General features: G+C 38.7%; 1 pseudogene; it reads left to right on the top strand.

Annotated features, from left to right (window-relative positions):
* The first annotated feature begins 3,682 nt into the window (after window positions 1-3,682).
* LOC103715466 overlaps window positions 3,683-21,280 on the top strand; it is a 32,518-nt pseudogene continuing 14,920 nt past the window's right edge.

Genomic DNA, 21,280 nt, shown 5'->3' with positions numbered 1-21,280 from the left:
ACCATCGGTGTGCGGGCATAGATTTTCCTCCAAATGAAGGAGCTATGATGCTCAGTGTGAAATTCGGGCACAAGGGAAGGAGCCTCGTATTTGGTCCTTATCAAGGTGCACTAAAAACTCTCAAGTTCCAAGAGGTACCTAGCAGCATGTCTGGCCACAAAGATCTCATGCGTCGCAGTCAAGGAGTGATAACACCCAACCCGCCACTATTGATCGGCTAACAAACCACCTCCATACTAGCAGGTGAATGCTGCTTCTACCCTCTCGCCTGCCCTAAAAAAACTCCTGAATATCTGCTCCAGGATCCTCAGAGGTGCCAAAGGCAGGGATCGAGATGAGTACAGACTATACAAGAGTGACTCTGCCCATCATAAATAGAGCGCTTGACTGCCAACACTCAAGGATGTGCCTAATGCTTTGTTTGATGGTGGAACATTCCATTTTGCGGGGCGCCGACCATTAATAGGTACTTCTAGATATCTCAAAGTGCCCTCCTGCTCACTCTTCCCAGGATCTCCTTGATGGAGGCTTTTAGTCGTGGCTTGATCCTCAGACTGAAATAGATAGCTAACTTGGCTAGATTGACCCGTTGCCTAGAGGCCACACAATACTCCTCTAAAATCCTCCGGATCACCTACGCTGAATGCCTCGTTGCTTGGATCAGAAGCATACAATCATCAACAAAAAGGAGATGCAAAATCTGAATAGAAGCCAGCATAGGCCTATAGGCCTCCACAGCTTAAGTCTCTGAAGCATACCATTGGGCCATGGACCCCGCGTCCGCCCAAATGATGAAGATGAGGGGAGAGAGCGGGCAGCCCTGTGCAATCCGACGGTAGACTCGAAGAACTGCGAAGTGTACCATTCACTAAAATGGCAAAGGAAGGAGCCTGAATGCAACCCAAGTTTCATTTGATCCATATCTCATGAAATTCAAAGCTCTTCAACGAGTGAGTCAAAAAGCTCCAGCTCATTCTGTCATAGACCCTTTCCATGTCAAGCTTGATACCCATCCAACTCTTTTGGCATGGAGCTCTTTGGAAGTCAAATATAAACTGATGGGCGATAAGGATATTGTCGATAATGTTGCGTTCACCAACAAAAGCCCCTTGCACAAGACTGATGAGTCTGGGTAAGATGCTCCTCAACCTAGTTATTAAGATCTTCGTAGTGGACTTGTATAGGATAGTGCAAAGACTGATCAGTCGATAGTGACTCGGCTTTGTAGTATCTTATTTCTTCGGGATCAGAGTGATAATAATCCACTTCTAGTCCCAAGACATCATTACTGTTCTAAAAAACTGCTAGATAGCCACAGTCGCATCATGCCTGACAATAAATCAATATCTTCTAAAGAAAGCTGGAGAAAAACTATCCGGCTCCGGGGTCTTATCCTCAGTCAAGGACTAGATGGCCTCCTGGACTTCCGATTGCTATCCCTAAAAATATTTCCATTATTTCAGATGAATTAGCTACTTTTTTCTTAATTAAAAATAATTTTTATTTCCCAAAAAATATTAATTAATACCCATAAGTTGGATACTATGTCCATGCCAGCCAACGATGCAAGTTCTCCCTCATTTGCCTATAAATGTTTGGCAATTACAAATGCACACAAATTTGAATAATCAGGAGCGAAAACTTAGAAAAAGTCTTTGTGGGGCCCATAGAGGACCACTGCTACGCGCATAACTTTTTGTCCTAGATTTTGAGTGCGCCCACCATAATGATTTATTTGGACCTGTCGTTAGCGAATGTCTACTACTCTTTTTCCGTCGATTTATGTACCTTTTTAATTAGCCCGATGTCCCATCCAAAGCCTTCTGATTTGTTATCGATGCCGGTTTCACTTCTCCCCCATCCACCACAAAGCCCCCGTCCATTTTTAATGCTGAAGTTGCTGGTCTAAAAGACCAACCCGGAGGGGCGAAGAAAAAGTGAGACCTTTAAAAAAAAACAAAAATCATGACAATCGAGACAAAAACATATTTGATACTATTATTATTAATTTTAAACTTTATTTTTATCTATCACCATCAACACTATCACGGCCACTATTATCATAGTCGTCACCTTAATCGCAGTCGATACTACCACTATTCTTATCATTGTCTCACGGCCTCGCTACTGCTATTACCACTACTGTTATACCACCATAAGGTCACTACCATCTTTCTATGTTATCTATGCTCCATCCATTACCACCATTATTGCCACTCCTACTACTAACATTATGTATGTTTTTATATTTTAAAAAATAATCTGACTATATTAAATATAACTATATTTTAATCTTTGAAAAATAAAAAAAAATGATGCCTAAAAATGCTTGATTGTTTTCATGAAGTTGGATGGAATTTAGATTGCACAAACTATGGACGGACCTTTCCATCTACAATGTCATGGAGGCAAAAGCTATGCACAATGACATTTAGAGAGATGTACCGTATGGTCAGAAGTCCACGATGAACACTATAGTTGCAAACCTCAACGATGTCGACAAGCAAGCAAGCAAAATTTTATAATATTGTTGTTTCAAGTAAGTCCATCAACATTACCACTACTTTGGTAATTATAACAACAAGCCCCATTTTATTATATTTAACTATTTAAAATATCAAAAGTTTCAATTTTTTAATTATATAGCCCAAAATTTAAAATTGGAATCTGAATTTTTAATTCTTTCAATGCGTTCCATCAAGTAAAATGTTTTTGACAAATTACAAACCTATAACACCCACAACCTAAGGATAGCTTATTCTATGATTGAAACTTCCATAAATAACAAAGTAGGAAGCATAGGAATTTTTTATAAACAAAATATTCTTTTGCATATGCAATCTTAAATAGGTTTGAATCTCTAACTTAAGCTTGTATTTAGAATTAAGACTCTTGGAACGAGCAGGGGTGGTAAATTATATACTCAACCTCATATATTTGGAGCTAACTTGATCAAATGCGAACAAACTTATTTCAACCAAACCAAAATGAGTTTCGGGTCTCTACTAAGGTATCATAAAAGTAGTACAAGAGTAAATTTACCGTCCAACTATATTAAAATTAAGTTGAGACAGAAAGTAGATCCAGATGAGCCCAAACAAGCTTAATGATGGTGCTAATTTTTATCTAAATGCCAACTAAAGCCAATTTAGGTTGGCTTCAAGTCAAGTTGAATCAGAGCTAGACCAAACCAAATGGACATCTAATTAGGGGTGGCAATTGGATGGGATTCTACAAGATGTATCAGGTCGGAGAAGATACGAGTCAGGTCGGTTACGAGGTAGATCAAAAATTTGTAAACTAAATCCGACTTATTTATTAAATAGGTCAAAAATAATTTGATTATTCTTATTAAATAAAAAATATAACTCAGCCTATAATAGATTGAATCAAATTAAATAAATTAAATAGTTAAGTGTTACATCTAATCATATCTTTATATTTACTTAATTTCCACGCATGCAGCATTTTTATCTTTTTGAGTAAAATGTACGCAGGATTATTACTTGACAGCCACGAGTGAAAAAAAAAAAAAATCCTGTGATTTGGCTGCTACATCATACCTTTGCGGCAGCACCTAGGTAAGGGCCGTTCTATCATGACCGTTACAACGGCTAGGAGAGGCTTCAGCCGAGGGCTATAGTTAAAACGGCGGGGTCACTAAAACGGTAAAACTCCGCCCCAGACTATTAGCTAGAATGCATCTTCGTGAAGAACCCTTCTCCATGGTCCCAAACGTGGTTTCAATCCAAAGGAATATCTATATCTCTCACGTATGTTTTCTCTTCTTTCCTCCTCATCCTTGGAATCGTCCGAGAGACCAAAAGGAGGAGAACAAAAGGGGGAGAAATTCCTCCCCTTTCCCGTCGATGGGCTCCTCGGATCTCCGCCTTTTGGTGCTCTTTTGCTCGTGGTCTCCGATGGCGCCGCTTGCCAGGGGTCGCCGGGGCTAAGCTCCGTCCTCGCGAGTTACAAGGGCAGGGAGACCTGGCTCAGGCCCTACGACTGGACTTACTTGAGAGGTAGGTGGGACGGTCGTTCTCGGTTCCTTTGAGAAAATCTTTGCCTGTTTTTCTTGTTCTGATCTTGTTTTGAGTTGTTTGAAATGAAAACAGGATTTTGAGGACTTTTTGGGCATAAATATTGACTCTTGATAATGTTTTGGGTGTAAAGATCAAATTTTGATGACTTTTTTGGGTGTAAATTTTGAGGATCTTCTAAATTTGCTTGAGGGTATACATTTTGATTCTGTTATAGCTCTAATAGCCGGCTGCGTCGCGTGTCAGGGGACTCAGGGACTTGACTTTGTGCTGTGGAGTTAGAGACCAGGTTCTGGCCATATTACTGGAGTTGTAGGCAGGCCCCCTTTTTACGGGTTTTTAGGAAATCTCTGGATTCTTCTTCTTGCAATCTTGGTTTGGTTTGTTGCAGATAAAAGAACAAATCTCTATGGTTTATCGGGTGTAAGTTTTGAGGGTATTTCTCCATAATTGGTAATCAAGACGCTCAAAGTTTTTGGATTTTGCAGCGGTTTGAATATTTAATATTGGTTCTCTGCATCTTTCTCTTCTGAAGAGCTTTTCTTGGTTAATAATTAGGTTGGTTTATTTTATTCCAAAATCAAATTTTGAGAAAATTTTGAGCAAGACTCTTTCACGCTTCTGGTGCTCTCTGCTTCTTTAACCTGTCTTATCCGATTTTGAGAATTCAAGTTTGGTATTTAGTCGAAGTTGCACCGCTTGATGTCTTCTGGAATAAACAAACCGTGATATCTACTGAATTGGAACTTCGAGCGTCTTTCAACATTATCAGCTATTTAATGATAAAATAATTGGCTTTCGAGGATCAATTAAAGGTTCACATCAAATTGAACTCTGGTTTTCTGCGATGGTAGTCGGTTTTGGTTTCTGTTTGGGGCCTTCTATGTTGCTAATACAATTGGCATACTTGAAATCCGTCAAAGTCTGTCACCTAATGGCCCTTCATCTTTGGGGAATGCATCATGTTTTCTGTCTGGGAAAGAAAAATGATTGCTATATTTCTTTGTTTTCTTATACTTTCTGTGGTTTAGCTTTGTTAGTCTGCTTTTTTGTTTTTTGAAATAAATATTTTTTGCACCTTTTAGAGGGTAACTTGCATATATCCTGCTATAGCCCTCTTTCAGCATAGTTTTGTGGGTTTGTTGAAAGCTATACCTTTGCAGTTCACTAAGAAATAATTATCTTATTGAATGGTAGTTCGTAGGGAAATGATATAATTTGTGATTTTTCTTTGATGATGCAAAGAAAATATGTTATTGTTGTTTACAGTGAGACATGGAAGATGAGCCAAATTTTCAGGTGGAGTAAATTTTGGGTTCTGTGGTGGGAACAATTTGAATTCTGTTTTGATTATTTAATTGGTGCACTCCAAGGCCAAAAGACCAATAATCCTTCATTATGTGCTTCTGTTTATTCTTTTGATTCTGAATCCTCAGTTTTGTGGGGAATTATGTCATATAATTATGCCAAATCCCTACCTTTGCAGTTTTACCTTCTAAGACAGCTGAGAGTGCATAGCTCCAGTTAACCAGTGCATCTAGTTTTAATAATTTAGGTACAACCATTGGTTAATGTCCACCAGGTTTTATGTATAACTTACTCAGCGAACAGATTTATTTTGGATGTAACATCACTTTATATCCATCTTTTTTTGGGCCAGTCAAAAAGTAAATAGAAGTGGATCTGCTATGTTGCCATCATATTCTCACGCTTTCTCTAAAGAGTATTTTTGTTGCCTCTAATTCACAATGCTGTTGCTTTTGGCTCCTGAATTGAAGATGCAGTACTCCTCTTTTTCAGACTTGATTCTTGCAGGGGTAATATCTTGGTTGTTCTTGTGGACCTCGAATCCGGCCTCACAGTAAAAAAGTTCTACGAGCATATCCAATCTTTTCTTTTGCATGTCTTCAGCATATCCATTTTTGGATGAAGTATGCACTATATGTGCACTGTACACTAATGCATAGGCCCCATCCTAAGCACATGACCAGAGAGCTGAAACACATGATGTTAAAATTGGTGCATGGGAGAAACTAGGTTATCATGTAAATAAATAGTGAACATTGGCATGCATTCCTTGCATGATAATTGAATAAACAGGCAGTGCCCATCTTATTTAACTTGGATCTGGAGTCATTTTGTGTAATTATGCATGTGTTTTTTTAATAAACTTTTTATTTATTATTTTCTTATTTTTTATTTTTTGTGGTGGAGGCTGGCGGAGGTTAGAAGGGTGAGACATGAGATATTGTCAAGGTAATGACACTATAGGAGAGTTGATGGAGGCAAATGCATATTCACATGGTAATAGATGACACAAGAATCACAATAATAGTATTTTCCCTTGCACTTTTGTGTTTGAAATCATAATTAACCCTTTTTTAAATTATTTAATTCTTGTGCTACTTTTCTACTATTTTTGTCATTAGAAATTCTGCGAATTGAGCTATTACTGTTCTGCTTTACCTTATTGTTATGGTGTCATAGCTTCTGTATGTAATATGGTGGGATTACATATTCCTTATAGCTCAAGGTGCGTACAGTGTGCTTGTGCTGATAAGAACACGAGTGATTTTTTCCCTCTTCTCCTTTTGCCAAAGAGCTTGGGCATCTTGGCCAATTTGTTGTTTTGGAACTGAGTGTATGCAGTGCTGGTTTTTCTAATCTACATCATTATGTCAACTTGAGTTAGAGTCTATGTCTTTTAGAAGTCTGCTACTACCTTCTCTTCTACTTTGCTGTTAGTACTGATGCCGATGTCCTTTCCTGATTAACTTTTAATAAGTTCACGTGATCTTCAGAGCACTGTAAGCTTATATCCATTCGTATGGTTGGATTTAAAGTAAGTTATTAGTGCTTACGATCAGGTATCTTCTAAACTGTTACTCTTGCTCAGTAACTGGATAGTTTAATTTGAAAATTCTCTTAGTTTCTCAGTTATCTTAACTACTGTTAGAACAGTGATCCCAAAGAAGTTGCTTATGGTTCCGTTTCGATTCACTGATATAGTAATTTTCTGGGTATAGAGATTCCAAGTTCTAATAGAAACAAAAACAAGTATATTTTTTTATTTAATATACCATTTTTATTGGTTTCTAGCTTAATTCCGTATTGCTTTTGGGAGACTGAGCTTCTGATGTCCAATTGCTCATGTAGTGATGTTCTTTACCTCTGCATATTCTTCAAACACTCAAGTAAGCAGACCAGTTAATCCTAAATTATACTCTAACCAATCTTCCAAAACCTTAGTCCGTCTTCATACTCTTGGAAATCTCTGGAATTTGTCAATGACTTGGCTTTTATTATCTGCTGATTCATCTCCAGTTCATTTTCTAGTGCAGTTTTTGCTGTACATTAATTATCACCAGCCTGCTTCGTTACTTATGCAACTTCTCTAGAAACTGCTTTTTTCTATGCAATGTTGATGCAGTTCCTTCTAAAGGCACTCTGACATAATTATGCCTCAAATAATCCCCCCAACCCCACCAAAACAAAGGGTATTTCAACATGAAATACTTTTTATTATTATTATTATTATGTATAGTCGGAAAGTTTTCCGTGTAAGCCCTAACAAGGATCTTTTCACCTGTATATGAGTAAGTGCAGAAACCCACATACCATATCTCACATTGACCATCCAGAAATCCTTGATAAATATTCTTCATAGCAATACACATTTCTAATCCACATGCATTTGGAGAGTTTCTTGGTTAATTTAGGAGATTAGACTGCTCTTGAGCTCTCTAGATTGCTCCACACACTGTTTCATTGGTAAAATCCTCCTTTAGGTTTTGTTTGGGAATTTGTTGACTTGTTTTGATTGCCAGTCTTATATTTTGTTGCCTATTGTTGTCTTAAAAAAGGAAAAAATGAGAACCATACTTAATGTTTTGAAATAATTCTGTATTAGGGAGACAATCTCTAGAAAATAATTTGTGATGTTTCTTATCACATGGTGATGGCTTATCTTCTTCAGCATGAATATCTTCATAGTTTTTATTTCCACTGATATTGTGCTAATATTTCATTTGACCTTATATGGATACCTTAATGTAGTTGAGCTGCCACCTTGGTTCTCTTCCATGGCCATGACTTTCTCATCAGATGTGGACATTGTAAGTATGCTCATTAGTTAGTTAGAGTTATCTTCTATTTTGGTAACTTTTGAGATCTGCTTGTTCTTCTATGTTGTTTACATCATAAGTTTTCCATAGGACCAAATTACTTAATTATGTCTAGGACTACAAAACCACATGTTGTGCTTATATCGGTCAATGACTAGTATGGTAGTATGTCATGTAGTGTTAGTGTTAGTGTTAGTCATGTATTTGTTCACATGCTAGGGTTCATAGCAATAAAAAAAGTGCCATGCCAGTCTGCATCTTTTTATTCTGATCCATGAGGGTTGGCATGCACCGACGTGGATAGATGTGGACTGGCATGAGCTAGTCTGCATGATGTAAAGTTACATACCTGACTACTTGCTGTGTCATGCATATAGCTAGCTAATGTGGTACATATCATTTGATGCAGTTTGGAAAGTAGTGGTACGCAACATAAATTCTTGGTTATTGTAGTGACACTAGGTTGACTCCTATGTGGTCATTTCTGTTATTTACAATGACTTTCAAATGCATGGAACTGTTGTAATTAGGCATCAAATCAGTCATAAACTGCATATGTGGATCTTTTGCATTGCAAATATTGATCTTGAAGTTTTGATATTCTTTAATTTACTGAGTGATGAATAGAATTTATACACATAATTCTTTTGCCTTAGTTATGATATATCTGAAAGTATAACGGGAAACTGTAATGTCTATGCTTTCTTGTCATATATTTTTTTTATATATGCTATAATTAATCAATAACTGACTTCATACCATTGGAACAAGTCCTATGTTCAGTCAATTCAATGACGCACTACTTAAGCTATGTAAAGTGGATCTGATATGTTGTTAAATAAGCGTTGAAAGAGTAGTATTAATCCTAGATTGGACAGGGAAAGTACCTTAGTGGTGCTTATATACTCATGGGCCCATCCATCTACTAGCTTAAACTTTTGGGTTGGATTTTAACAATAAGAAGGTGCGATAGTTTATGTATATATTGTATATATTGCATATATGTTGCTTGTATTACTATTATTCATATTCTATGGTACTATCGGTTATTGCCTCAGTGGTAGGTTATGCAATTTTTTTGGCCCACCTTCCACAATCTTCTTTTGGACCTTAAGTCATAGCTTGAAATGAACTGCAAAGTTTACTACTGCAACTTGATAAAAGCAATAGATGGATCTGCTGGTTTACTGATCCAAATTTGTTTTATCAGGAAGACTCTTGTACAGATATTGATGAGCCAATTTTCATTCTGAAGGCAGATTATATTGACAACTAGGTCTTGAAATAGGATCATTTGTTTCCTTGCTTTCAACTTTCTGTACACAATGGAGAAAGCATGAGAAAAAAGAAGATATGAGAATAAAAAAGGAAAAGAGATCCGGACGAAATTGGCACTGCACCTTTCTACAGTATCTTGTCTCTTGGAAGATTAACAATAGTTTTTTATAGAAGAATCACATTTACTACATGTTTCCAAATTTTGTTTATTGTTCTCTGACTTGCATAATGCACATTTCAAAAATATGCTTGAGTAGAAGTTGTCTATTAAGTTCTTTAGTTTGTATCATGATGTTTCTTCTACCCTCCGGCTTATGATTTTATAACCCAATCTCGCAGGATGTGGAACAAATGAAACGAATTCCGAAGAGTACACTTCCTGGGATATGTTTCAAAGAGGGCAGTCCACCAATTCCAGATTTATCAGTTACTTATTTGAAAGATTCATGTATGGTACTGAGTTAACATTTCTATTGATTTATTATATCTGTTGATTCTTCGAATGCTTGCATAATGTGTGTGTGCGTGTGCATGTGCGTGTGTGCGTGTGTGTATAATGTGTGTGTATCTATGCATGATTTTAGTTTGTCATCTTCTGGGATATGGTGGTCTGGCAAGTGGACTGGACTTATCACTTTTGATGCAGCATATTGCACTCTGCATTTCTATCCTGCCAAAATACTAGTGTCCCATTACCATTTCAATACAGGGATGCTGGAATCTGCATCATAGTTTCTGTACGACCTAAGAGCTGGCATGGCATCATTTCTGCAATACATCGCATCATCTCCTCTTACATCTTTGCTATTTTTTCCTTAGATGATTTTGAATGAGATGGAGAATTTAATTTAGTGCTCTGTCTACTGCTCATCATATGCTAGATTAGTACCAAAAAATTGTGTATGTGCTGATCCAGTACCCAACTTATATGTACTTGGCATCCTGACTTCATTTTGGACATTTTTGCAGAAGAATTTCAATTAAAACTTGCTGTCATGCTTTAGCTAGTGTTCTCTTGCTTTCAACCTGTAATATATGGCTCTATATAGTTTATTGAGGGGTAAAAAATGATTAGTTTGTTAGAAACATTCTTGTTTTGATATGCTTTCTTTCTGAACTTGTCTTTGATGTCACAGTTCAATTGAAAACATTTTTTGTAATTTCTTAGTACTGAATTTAAATTTTTTGAAGGGACACTAGTATTGTACATTCTAATTCTGCCTTGTTAGCTGTATAACACCTTCCTAGACATTAATTACAAAGCCACCTTGGATCAAGTTTATATGCATGTTGCCGATGGCTCTTTTGGTGAACCACTCTAATTCAGATATGATTTTGAGTCAGATTATTGCTTCAGTTTCACAATGAATAACATCTCAGGTGTCAGAATTTTTCTGCCAAAAACCAAGGTTTTCTGTGTTGCCTTATATATGTTTTTGGTGGAGAATTCTTAATGTTTTCTAACCTATTCTTTTTATATCTTGAAGTGTAATTCTGTAATGATGAAAATAGTCCTAAGGGAAAATAGTTTTATGTTACAGATTCAAATTTCTCTTGAATGGATCTGTTGGTGGTGCACAGAATCTCTCCACTGTGGAGCTATGCATTCCATTTCAGAAAAACCTTACAGTGATACTGACAAATGAACAGGTTATTGTTGCTGCCTCAATTAATCGATATAAAATTTTTATCATTGGAGACCTATCTGTGGACTTCATATTGATTCTCAATTGTTCCATGAATTATGACATTCGATATTTATATTTTGTTGCTGTGAGACAATGGCCTTATAAGTGGATCCCAATTTGTTGGAATTCTTCTGTCGAATTTTCTTAACAATAACTATGTTTCTGGGTACAAACTTCTACTCAGAGCCGGCCCGAGCCTTAGGCGATCGAGGCGGTCGCCTAAGGCCCCGGGCCAATGGAAGGCCCCGGGAGGTGAAGGGAGAAAAGAAATTGAGAGAGAGAGGGGGAAGTTTTTGGCACCGTGATCAAAAGGAAGCAAAGGCCCCTTTTAAAACGGAAACAGGAGCTGGCTACGAGTCTTCCCCCTTGATGGAAGGGAGGTGGAGAGTTTTCTGGCCTGCAGAGGAGCAATTTGGGAAGTTGGGGACAGTAGTTTTGTTTTGGGTGGAGGGGGGGAGAGGGAGAGAGAGAGAGAGAGAGAGAGAGAGAGAGAGAGAGAGAGAGGAGGGATTTGGTTGGCTTGATACCCGCCTGAAGCCACTCTTATCTTTCATCCCTTCTCTTTTTTGGTTTTGGTCTTGGTTTTCCTTCCCTCACAATACTCCTGATCCACCTGGGCCATCGGGAAGAAAGATAGGGGGATTGGAGATGGACTTCTTGGAGGGTAGAGAGAGAAAAGGAGGGAAGAGGGGGGGGGGGGTGGGTGTTGAATGGCTACTGTGCTGTGATGCTGCAGTAGCTGCTTCGGTACTCACCAAGTAAGGGTACTCACTTTGAAAGGAAGATGGTGGGATGGGATTTTTATTAATTAGATCGAGTGAATTTTCCATAATGCCCCTACTTTTTTTTATAGAAAAGGCCTGGACAAATTCTGCTCTTGCTTTACCATAATTCCCATAATTTCTTTATCTTGACCATGAAGTGCCATAGGATGATTTTTTCCTATTCTACTCTTACTTGACAGAATAAAAGTATTATTAAGCATTATCTTAGTTATTTAATCAGTTTCATGGCTCTTTTCTTAGGTTAATTACTTTTCTATATTTTCATTCAAAAATTATATTAAATTGAAAAGACTTCTTATCTATTCTTATTAGATTCGTGTATCTTTACTGGAATATTATACTTGATTACTATCTATTTTTATATCATTTTTAAAAAATATTTTATACTTATTTAAAATTTTATTATTAAAAAAAAGGCCTCATCTATTGGATTCGCCTTAGGCCCCCAAATGTATTGGGCCGCCCCTGCTTCTACTGGAAGTCATGATAAACCTTTTGTCAATATATCTTCAAGGTTTGCAGCCATTCTGTAGTTTAATTTTGGAATTACTATAATATTTGGCAACTTTATATCAGTTGCAATGCATATTGACATGAAACCATTCCTCAATCTCTTGCTAGCATGCTCATTAGAAACTACCTATCTCTCTGGTTTTCTTTTTCCTTGAACTACCAAAGTGGAAGGAAGAGCGTTCTGTTTGTTCTGTCCCTGATTCTATGGTTGAACTGTTTAATTTTTTCCATGGTACTTCTCAGGAAATTTGTCAAGGTAGGGTTTGTGAAGCCAATTCTAATAGTTGCGAGAAAGCTTCTTGTTTGTAAATGTGCTTAAGGGGGTTGACATGTTGTGAAGAAAATTCTCCTTTCCTATGACCATTTCATTACTCTTATATAAGAATATTAAATCAAAGTGTTTGATGACAAATAGCCTTTTGTAAGGTTTTTCTCATTAATTTATTTACTGTCTAAAAATCCTTGCATAACCACCAAACCTCAATGCCTGCTTGTACACAAGCGTGTGCTTTAGTCAATGTCTTACACTCGAGTTGTCTGAACATGTTTCTGCCTGTAGCATTTAAATATGTAAAAGCATCCTATTCATAAGAAGTAAGCATTGTAAGCTGAGCAAGTAGAGAAAGATTATATGCGCCAGGGGTGATGGGCAATAGCGAAACATACAATTTGTTCTAGCTTCTCTTTTGTTTGGCTAACTTGTCATTTCATCCAAATAAGCCATTTACATCTTGTATTTTCAAGGCACATTGTGGGTGTTGAAGAGTTTGTTGGCAGATAATGAAAATGCCACATATGCATTCATGAAAATGTTCATAAATTGCTTAATCAACTGGTCATGGTACATAAGATTGTAAAACATGATGGTGGAAAATGTGACCAATAATATTATTCCTTCTCTAGATGCAAAATAATGAATTTTTGAGCACCGGGATTAAGGATCCGGTTTGTCCCAGCCATACCAAACTCGACTGGAGAGAGAGTGGGTCTTGGGATGCATCTGGGGCCTCAGGTCTTTCCAAACCTGGTCGGCCTGGTCCAGGGTGATTGTATCTTGACACTTAGGATGGCCTGGCATCTCAGAGCTTCAATTTTTTTTTAATTTATTTTGTTTTTCATTTTTCTTTTCAGTTATTATTGTTGTTAATAATTCTCTAGCCTGTCTCAGTACCATCTTGGGACCAGAGTAGTGCCCCAGTTCTAGGATTTTAAACCCTTGATTGAGCCTTAGCTATAATCTAGTCTATATAAAAGTATCTTTAACCATTAAAAAGTGATTAAAGAGAGTCAACTATAAGTAAACGAGCTTTCTTGGCCTGACATCAGTTTCTTAGTTCATTCTAGTTGGCATTTAGCATCGCTGGTTACAGTCCCAAACAGACACGGCTGAAAAAATAGTCTATAAAACGGCAAACTCATTGATCGAGAATGGAGAATGGGCAACTGCTGGTATAAGAGATACTATAAATTTTACGGGGCATCAAGCATGCATAGGTTGTAAATCCACATGTTTTTCCAAAATAACCCAAGAAAAAATGAAAGTTATGAGTTATGTATGCTTGCATTTGGTTTAATTTAATCTCTGTAATAGATTGAGCACTGTCATTCTTTCAAATGTGATAATTTGCTTTATAAACATTTCTGTTTTGTACCAAAAAAAAACAACATTTCTGTTTGGCTTATATAAAAAAAGAACAATGGCTAATTTTTCTCAAATGACTTTTTTTTAAAGAAATGAATTAGGATTGAGAAATGCATCTTGTTATTACTTTTTTGATTTATCTTAAAAGACGAAGATACTTCATTCCTGGATCATTTTTTTGCCACTCTGTTAAGTGGTTGACATCATGTTAGAAAGATATTCTGCAGATATCTCCAGGCATATGGTACATTGGATTCTTCAATGGCCTGGGACCTGCTCGTACACAATCAAAAATGGTATGCTCTTTTTATTACCATTAAATGGATATCTTCTCTGCTGGCACATTCAATTATTGCAGTCTAATACCTAATGTTTGTCTTCTGAGTCCTCACGAATGAAAAATTAAAAATTATGCATCTTCATCAATCAGTTACCATATTTCTTTTCTGGTTTCTTTTATCCTCTTCTTTGCATAGATGGTTGAGTTGCACAAACAATTGAAATGCATTGCAGATTTGTGGAGGCAAGGCATATGTGTTCAGCACCAGCATATTTGTAGAAGAATGTGTCACCTCAACAATTTGGGGTCCTTACTGCAATCAGACAGTCAATATGATTTCTTGTTCAAAGACTCAATCTTTAACAGACAAACTTTCAAGGAGTCTTTTAGATTTAGCAGTGTACGAGAGCAGCAGTTTGAATCATATGGTGAGAACTGGAGCCCATAGGAAAGCTGGTTATCATTTGCTGTCAGAACGATGTGCTATTGAAGAGAAACAAGTGATGTCCAATACCAGTGTGCTCACAACAGCAGAAAATTTGATCACATGCAACAATTCTATTGAGTCATCTTGTCTCCGTCAGGGAGAGTTAAAATTCCACTTCTTGGATATATTGGGTATAGCATCCCAGTTTAAAATTACAATTACTGATTTCAGACTAAATCAAACATCTTCCATGAATAACCCATCAAACTCTAGTGGAATGCTTCTAATGTGTTAATGTTTGCTTCGATGCAATGCCACTTAGGACTTTACATGATCATTCTGCTGATATAAGCAGGGCTCCTTTAATTGTAAAGTTGCCAAAAATTTGATGCTGGTTCATTGCCATTGAGGCTGTTAAGCAGACGGAAGTGAATGGAGTGATACAAGAAACATACTCAGAGGCCAGTGTGTGTTTCTCGTTTCATTGGCAAGTGTATGAGTGCCTTGGTGGAAAGGCTGGACTCAACTGTACGTGGGAGACATGTGTCCTTCAGGTACAATTATTGGTCACTATTTATATTCTTCTAGAGCCGCTACAATTTTATTTTTATGTATTATTGTGTTATTTTGGAGTTGTAGCTATCAATGTTATGAAAATCAGGCCCAGTTTCCGTAGAAATGATCCATGCACTTTTAATGAAAATTAGCATTAAAATGGGCAGGAGCTTGGCAAAATGAGATCAATAGCAGGGCATAAAGGTAACTAGGAAACAACATACAGGCTATAATTGTATAAGTCATATTTCACCGCATTGTGCATGCTAAATGCATCTATTATAGTAATTAATCTTTGAAGGTATGATAGATATAGGCAGAACAAGAAGTAAAATCGATAGATTTAGGTTACGGTCGATAGCATGTCATGCCATGCCATTGCTTGACATTCACTGTCACAGTTGTGTTCCAATCACTGGCATACAAGTGAGATTGATAGAAAAGTTCAGGTATGGCTTTCGACAGTCATGCTGTGTCAAAAAAAATGGGAAGGTAGTTGCATTTATTGAAATGGACCGACTTTATATACGCTTAAAAAAAATCATAGAAACCAATCTTTTGTTTTAGACCAGAAAATATGAAGATGGTATCTACAGCTTAAGTTTATGACCAAAAAGGGTATCCTAGTGCATGAGGCTTCACCATGGCTGGGTTGTGGGGAGGGTCAGATACACTGTATGCGAAGAGGCTGTTTGTAAGGGCCGTTGCTTGTTGCAAAAGTAAACGCTTGGATTGACAAGCACAATGGCACAAGTTCAAGTTCTAGGACAACCACCTTGTGCAAGAAATGCCAAAGGTTAGGTCTGTTTCCAATCCACCCCTTTAAAAACCTGATCAAGTCTGCAAAAAATGGTACTAGGATTGTGCTAGAATGTTACTGGTTTGGTACAATATGATCGGTATGGTACGATAGACACCTTGTTCTTGGATAGGCTTCTTGCACATTATTCTTACTCTTAGCCATGGCATTTGCCTGAAACATGGTACCATATGCACCACTGTTTCGAGCGATACTAGGTGGTATGGGACGGTTTCACTCAGTTCGGACCAATACATGTTGTTTTGACTTATAAATCGAACCGAACTTCAGTATTGTACTCGTACAGTTTAGTATAGTTATACAGGTCGGTATGACAGACCTTGCCCTAGACTTGCTGGGACCATAATTGGGTAATGACCTTTTCCTTTTTCTTTTTAAATTCATAGCTGGTTTGCTACTTGAACAACATTAGACTGAAATGGTTGGGGGCATTTGTCCTGTATAGGAATCTCATTCTACCATTCTCCCTTTCAATATCAATGAGCTGTTTGGATGTGAAGCAGTTTATTTGCATTGTGGAAAAGACATCTGAGTTCCTGTTTACTGTTAGATGCTTTTTTTTTTATACTAAGGATATGCTATATAATACTATCATATTGGACGTTATACATTTAAGTTCTTATGAAAGTTGACCTGCTTTTTAAATTGCTGCGCATAGTGTATCAGAACTAGAAAGGGTGGCTTCAGCTTAATTTTTGTGAAAGGTTTCTTTTTGAATCTTGATATACTTTGAATGTGCTGAAGTAGCATTGACCTTTGAGAATTTGTTTCCTGCAGAGAGTTCCCAAAAGAAGTTCTCCTTTTGAATCATCTTATCTACCTATTGTTGAATATGGGTCCACAGAGTACAGTGATTTCTACCTGGAGCACCTTTTGAGTAACTCTTCTGTTGAGCAATCTGGATGGGCTTACTTCCTCCTACATTTTCCCATGGTGCGGCGGGAGCTAATGTGCATATTCTGCTGACATCACATACAAAAATCAATTATGAAATATACTCCAGATTTGGTGGCTTACCATCTGCTGATAGCTGGGATTACTATGCTAACAGCACAAGCAATAGCAGTGGTTCCATGTTTTTGGCATTGAATGATGAGTGGTACAAGCATTGAATTTTATATTTTGTATCCCAGGGAAGGAACCTGGTGTATCGGACTGATATCATTTTATTATGAGTAAGGTTTGCCATTTTATATGGGTTACTCCATTAATTCTAGGACACGTGGCAGTCAATCTTTCCAGTTGCTTCAAATGCAGCAGCTATCTTACCCTCATTTTGGGTCCTCCGACAAAAGGTAAGTTTCTTTGTGAGCCCTGTTTACACAATAATTTTCTTATGTCAGTCAATTTTTCAACCATTCTTCAGCATGCATTTTTAGAGTTGATTTGTTGATTTATGCCACTCACCCGCTAAAAATTATTAGCGATGGTAATTTATGTTTTACAATTTAAGAAATTGTCATAATGCTGGAGCTTACTTAATCTGAAGAGTAAAATGTACAAGCTTGTAGTATGCAATCATTACGTATGGAAAGGAATGCTAGTTTAGTTTATTCTAGCCATCTTTTGAAACCCAGCTCGTCCTTTTGCATTGAATGACTTTATTCAATTTTGTATCCTAGTGTTCTAAATTAAACCCTTTGTTCTGTAATTGAAGTAAAAGTAGCATTTCCTTCAAAAACAATCCATTTACTGACAGCTCCTTCAATTATGTGTGAACTTCCATTTACATGATTTGTAAAATATTGGAAATTCTATGATAAACATTATTCTTCCCTTAATTTAAAATTTACTGTGGTTGTCTTTTAAGAAATAATGTTTGAAGGAGAAACTAAAATTATTTAAAAGTACTGCCCTGGTTAACCATATCTGATTTACCCACTATATATGTGCACAATCTATAGACTGACATTAGTCACATTACCATTAGTTGAATTCTCTCTCTCTTTTTTTTGCTACAACGGATGACTCATACGCTTCTAGTGTAAATATATCAAAAAAAGTCAAAAAGTAATAAGTTTCGGAATGCTCTAGGCAGCTCCCTCTCACCAATCTAAAGAGCTCCTACAGATTGATTTGCCACATACGAGGCCACCCAATTCGCAGCTCCATTGGTGTTCCTGTAGATATGTTTGGCCTGGAAGACAACATCTCCACCTACCATGGCCCAAATATTCTGTAGTAGTGGATGACAGCCACCCATGCTACTGGTGCACTCCTGGATCCAACCAATCACTGTAGCCTAGTCACTTCGAGCAGGACTGCGTTGGCCCACAGCACGCGCGAGGCTTGACACAGACCAGCCCAAGCTGCCCTCAGCTCTGTTCCAGGAACAGAAATATCAAAGATCTGGCACCCACCAGCTGCAACCACCCTAGAGTCCGGGCCTTTGATCACAAAGACTGCACCACCTCTTCTGGCACCATCTAGCACACATCCGTTGAAGTTAGTCTTGAGAAAACTCGGAGGTGGGGGCTCCCAGGTGATAAACACCGTCTGTGGCACTACAAGAGTAGATGTAGAGCCTCAGATGCTCCGAGTTGTCAGAGGCCTCTTCGATGGACTTGCATGGGTGATCTCCACCACCTGCACATGGGCCCGCTCCACAACGAACTTAGGTGTAGGGCTACTCTCTCTAAAAATCCAGACGTTCCTGTTAGCCAAATGTGGTAAGTAATATAAGTCGCCCCGATGGCCACATACTAGGTTTGAGGAGTGGCGGCTCACTATCTGAGCGCCTGGGTGAAGAGGCCTGATTGGCACCGAGCATCCGACAGGATATCGACAAGCCTCCAAACTCTTATAGCTCGATCGCACTAAAACAGCACATGATCCACGGACTCCTCCACCTAGCACCCAGGGCAGTATGGTTAGATGCCCAGTCCACGCCTGCTCAGCATAGATCTCGTCGGTAGCTGGCCCTAAATCACCTTTCAGAGGAATAGGACAACTCTCGGATGAAGACCGAACCTCCAAATCCATATGCAATCCTACCTCAGATGCTGCTCACACTGAAGGACGTAGATATCTCTCACTCTGACTTTGGGGCTGCAGGACGTACTCCAAACCCTCACATCTAGACCAGTACTTTCCAGAACTGCTAGTGACTGGACTCTCTCCACGAGGTGCTCACCAAATAGATGGCCGATCCAGCTGGTGTCCCACCTAACCTTATTAGGACGGAGGAGATCGCAAACCTGCAGACCATCCACGGCCTCAATGTTGACCATGGTCGGCCAGAACCTCATCGGAAGAGTATCCACTCAAGAGTCCTCCACAACATCCGCACTACACCCATCACCAATCAGCCACTTAGTGTTAGCCAAGGTAGTGGGCATGTACCTGCAAATCTTCCGCCAAATGAAGGAGCACCTTCGGCCACTCTGAGCTACCCCACCTGCCGTAACCGATCCATAACGGGTAGTCATCACATGACTCCAGAAGTACTGCGGCTCAAGAACTAGTTTCGCCACATGTCGAGCAATCAACGCCTCTTTTCTGATGAGAAGGGACTGGACACCCAACCCTCCTTTTCGAGTCGGCTGGCAGACCGTCTCCCATGCTAGCAAGTGCACCCTGTGTTCGCCACCATATGAGCCCCACAGGAAGCTCTGGAGAAGACGCTCAATCCTCACAGCACAATCTTCGGAATGATTGTGTTGGACATGCGAGATCAGTATGGAGGTCAAGACCGATCTCACCAGCGTTAGCCTCGCCATCATAGATAACGAGGCCGCTCTCCAACTCTCAAGCCGCTCCTGGATGTGCTGCACCATGCTGAGGCACTCCAACACCCATAATCTCCTTCCAGTGATGAGGACACCCAGGTAACTCTACGACCCCTCCTGCTCCCTTATGCCAAGGAGCCTCCTTGATGACCCAAAGATTGATTTTGATGATCACAAAACCTTGAAGTATAAATACTAATGTTTGTGTTGCAAGAAGAAAGATAATTTGTTTTGCAAGGAACATAGAAAGTTGGAAAAATACAAGAAGGCCTCAAAAGCTCTCAAGAAAAGTTGGAAGAAAGCTACACTTTATTGGCCCAAGTTTCAAGTTCAAAGGATTCAAGTTGGAGGAGCAAATTCAAAGAAAGATTCAAAAGAATAGTCCTCGAGTCGACTCCTGGAAGTTCAGAGTCAACTCTGGCACTCTGGAGTTTCAAGGAACAGTGCTCGAGTCGACTCCGGAACTTTACGAGTCGACTCCGACTGAGAACAGACAAAAAAAACAGAGAGTTGATTTTCAGTGCTACAGTGTTCGAGTCGACTCCGAGACTGCAGGTCGACTCTAGGACTGCAAACAGACAAAAAACAGAGAGTTGATTTTCAGTGCTACGGTGCTCGAGTCGACTCCTACTTTAGCCGAGTCGACTCTAACACGCTGGGAGGCATAACGGCTAGTTTTTTCTTGACTCCAACGGCTAGATTTTTGTTTCCACGCCATCTAAAGCTATAAAATCAAGAAGAGAGCTAGGGGAGAAGGTATGGAAGTAGGAGAGAACACTTAGGGAAGAGATTTTAAAGAGATTTCAAGAAAAACCTCTCAAAAGCACAAAAGGGCCATTCAAAGCAAAATAGAGAGAAGAAGAGCATCCAAGTGAATCCCAAAGCGTCCTCTCCAACTGTGTGCTGCCTCAGTGATCCTTTACCTCATGCCAAATCAGAAGAGGGTCAAGTAAAGAAGAAGCCGAGTTCCTTCATCTACAAATTTGTTTGAGGGTTTCTTCTCTTTACTCTACTTGTTTATATTTGCTATATTTGCTTATTTAAGAAGCCTGTATTTGCTTTAAATTCTTGTTCTAATATCTTGTAACTTGATTCAATCAAGGGATTGAATCAAGGGGTTAAGGTTTGTTGGTGAGCCAAAGGAAAAACCAACGGTGTAAGGTTGTAGTTGGTGAACCGGGAAAAACCAACTGGGTTGGATTATGAGCTCGTGAAAACAATTAGTTGGTTCTAGTCGGTGAGCCTGTGAAAACCGACCGAGTTCGTTGTGATCTCGCAAAACAACAAGTTGGGTTGTGAGCTTGTAAAACAACCGGCTGTAATCTGGAGGATTATAGTGAAATTTCCAAGAGGTCTTGGGGAGTGGATGTAGGTGTTGGGGTGCACCGAACCACTATACA

This window comes from Phoenix dactylifera, chromosome 2 (assembly GCF_009389715.1).
Source record: "Phoenix dactylifera cultivar Barhee BC4 chromosome 2, palm_55x_up_171113_PBpolish2nd_filt_p, whole genome shotgun sequence".
Classification (NCBI taxonomy): domain Eukaryota; kingdom Viridiplantae; phylum Streptophyta; class Magnoliopsida; order Arecales; family Arecaceae; genus Phoenix; species Phoenix dactylifera.
This window is presented reverse-complemented; position numbering and strand designations above follow the sequence as displayed.